This window comes from Otolemur garnettii, unplaced genomic scaffold, assembly GCF_000181295.1.
Source record: "Otolemur garnettii isolate 467f Iridium unplaced genomic scaffold, OtoGar3 scaffold00230, whole genome shotgun sequence".
NCBI classification, from domain to species: domain Eukaryota; kingdom Metazoa; phylum Chordata; class Mammalia; order Primates; family Galagidae; genus Otolemur; species Otolemur garnettii.
In genome coordinates, this window is record NW_003852625.1 from 1,763,759 (window position 1) to 1,767,503 (window position 3,745).

Genomic DNA, 3,745 nt, shown 5'->3' on the forward strand with positions numbered 1-3,745 from the left:
GCCAACGCCAACCCCAATGCGACGCCAACGCTGACAACCCCGACCCCACCCTGATGCAAATCTCGACATTGACACTGACCCCAACCCCATGCCCACCCTCGGGGAGACATCGCTTACTACTTACCCTGAAGGAAAAAGCTGTCCACGTCAAAGATGAGAGCCATTTTGGACTTAAGCTTCCTTCGATAGCAACCCCCTATTATGCCATTTTAGAGATAGAAAGGTCTCAAATGTTACGGAGACTTCATATCTTCATTTCCTTATTTTCCATGGAGAATTTACTGCTGACTGTTTGGTGTTTTGTGGAGACTTTATCAGCATCCAGCTGCACGCTCCCACTGAACTGACCTTTTCCTTTTGATGTGGAAAATGGACCTTGTGACGTTACAATGCAGTTAAGTCACTCCCTTTAAATGACAGTCAGTGCCACCACGTGAAGGCAGAAAGTAACATTAAAGGAGCATTTCTTAAAGTTGACCAGCTCCTTCAAAGGATACAACCTGCCCTGTAGATGGTCACATCAGTTTATAGCTCAACAGTCAGCTCTTCAATGTGTTACCCTTGGGGTGGGGAGCAGCATCAGACAGAGAGGCTTTCTGGGGTGTCCTGGGTCTGTGCAATTGAATGGGGTGGCCCTGGATCTGGAAAAAAGAGCCCCAGTGACAACAGGAGTAGAGCCAGGGTGTGCAGGACACTGCAGCAGCTGTGGACACTTGTATGGCCACAAGTGTGACCTTCCTAACCCTTTAATACAGTTCCTCATGTTGTGGTGAACCCTAACCATGAAATTATTTTCGTTGCTACTTCATAACTGTAATTTTGCTACTGTTATTAATCGTAATGTAAATATCTGATATGTAGGATGGTCTTAGGTGACCCCTGTGAAAGTGTCATTCGACCCCCAAAGGGGTCGGGACCCACAGGTTGAGAACTGCTGCCATAGAGGAGGATGTAGGTAGAGAGAAAGAAGGATTGCTTGTGACTGTGCCTTTTCTGCATATGACAGGCCATTCTGCTCAGATGTAACCAAAGAGCAGGTTACAGAGAAAATGTGGGAAATTTAAAGAGTGTGAGCTCGGCGCCTGTGGCTCAAGCAGCTAAGGCGCCAGCCACATACACCTAAGGTAGCGGGTTCGAATCCCCAGCCCGGGCCCGCCAAACAACAATGATGGCTGCAACCAAAAAATGGCCAGGCGTTGTGGTGGGCGCCTGTACTCCCAGCTACTTGGGAGGCTGAGGCAGGAGACTCCCTTGAGCCCAGGAGTTGGAGGTTGCTGTGAGCATGATGCCATGGCACTCTAACCAGGAGGATAGCTTGAGGCTCTGTCTCAAAAAAAAAAAAAAAAAGAGTGTGAAGAAGTGGTGCTAGTAGCTCAGTGGGTAGGGTACTGGCTGCATACACTGAGGCTGGTGCGTTCCAACCCAGCCTGGGGCCTGCTAAACAACAATGACAACTACAACAACAACAACAACAACAAAATAGCCAGGTCCTGTGGTGGGCGCCTGTAATCCCAGCTACTTGGGAGGCTGAGACAAGAGAATCACTTAAGCCCAAGAGTTTGAAGTTGCTGTGAGCTGTGGGGCTACCGCACTCTACTGAGGGTGACATAGTGAGACTTTGTCTGTAGCTCAGCAGGTAGGGTGTCAGCCACCTACACCAGAGTTGGGTTCAAATCCAGTCCAGGCTTGCCAAACAACAATGACAACTACGACAAAGAAATAGCTGGGTGTTGTGGCAGGCACCTGTGGTCCCATCTACTTGGGAAGCTGAGACCGGAGAATTACTTAAGCCCAGGATTTTGCGATTGCTGTGACCTGTGCTGTCATAGCACTCTACCCAGGGTGACAGCTTGAGACTCTGTCTAAAAAAAAAAAAAAAGAGTGTGAAGAACACTTTTGGCATTTGACAGTATAAAGAAGGGATAAGATTGAGTAATTAATTGAAATAAAATAATTTATGTCCCAAATTCCTGCATTGAATTTGGAAGGGGAGGCAGGGTGAAGTGGCTCACACTTATAATCCTAGCACTCTAAGAGGCTGAGGAAGGGTGGATTGCTTGAGCTCAGGAGTTTGAAACCAGCCTGAGCAAGAATAAGACCCTAACTCTACTGAAAATAGAAAAACTAGCTAAGCATTGTTGTGGGTGCCTGTGGTCCCAGCTACTTGGAAGGGTGAGGCAAAAAGACCATCTGAGCCCAAGAGTTTGAGGTTGCTTGAGGCAGATTGCTTAGCTCAGGAGTTTAAGACCAGCCTGAGCAAGAGCTAGACTCTGACTATCAAAAATAGAAAAGCTACCTGGGTGTTGTGGTGGGCATCTGTAGTCCCAGCTACTTGGGAGGTTGAGGCAAGAGGATTTCTTGAGCCCAAGATTTTGAGGTTGCTGTGAGCTATGATGATGCCAAGGCACCCTACCCAGGGCAACAGAGTGAAACTCAAAAAAAAAAAAAAAAGTATCTGTTCTTAGAGGAGTATAGTAGGTTATCACACAGCTTCTGTTCAGGTATAAGTCATATTTTGAAAGGAAGAAAAGGACTGGTTTTTGTATTAAATATACTGTACTAACTTGTTGAAAATAAATTTAAAAAATAAAATAGCATAATAAAATTTATTCTGTTTTCCTCACAAGAATACTATCATCATCAAATGGCGCAGAGGTATGGAAGGCCTATAGAGTAATAGACAAGTTGTATGCAAGTGCGTGGTGGTGGTACTGCATAGAAAATTCCCATCAGCTCCTACTCATCCCTAAGTTTTATATTACATTTCCCACAATCCTAGGGCTGAAAACTTTTAAAGTCCTCTTTATTTTTAGTTTAAAGTGCTTGTACCTATAGGTTTCTCCTTTTGTATCTACTTTTTACTATCTCAAACTCCAGTGAAATCAAGTAGGTTTTTCTCCATTACATTCTGCATTTCTGGAATCCTAATGTTTACCCTTCATTTAACCAGATTACACAATAGGTCTTGAAATTGACTATCTAGAGTCTGTAGTTTCCAGAAGCCTCTCTGCAGTATATGTCTTGGATTTATGCTGAGCAATGCTCCACTAGAAATAAAAAGTTGGTAGCAGATTTTCCAGAGTGTTGCAAGACATAAAATTATAATGGCTAAGAGAGGAGTCCAATTGCCTCAATCTGTAATCCTGGCTTTTATCTGTTTCTTCTCTATAATATGGTAGCAATGATAACAGTCACCTCATAGGGTCATTTCAACTGTAGAATTAGGTAACAAACAGAAACTGCTTAGCACCAGGAACAATATACAACAAAGTGCTTAATTAATATTACCTATTATCATCATTATATAAATTACAAGGTTGACTTTTAATTTGTAAACATTTTACATGAACATGTATTTAATACAAATTCAATTTAATAAACAACCACAAGGCTGACCTCCATTACTTATGTATAATACCATAATTTAGGTTCATGGACTATAGACTTCAGAAAGTAAAAAACAACTTTCATGTGGGCGGCTGCCTAGAGAAAACACTTCATATTTCCATAATGCTTAATGGTTTCAAAGGACTTTTTATGTATATTTGCATTTAATCCTCACAATAACCCTAGTTAGAAAAATCAATATGGATTTTTCCAATTACACTGCACAGTAATTATGCAACAAAGCTGATATTAGAACCTAAGTCTATATATAACCTTATTTTGTGCTAGGTTGCATGATTACTTGTTAGGATCTCATGGACCATGTTGATATCACAAAACAAGTACACTTTAGAAAAGT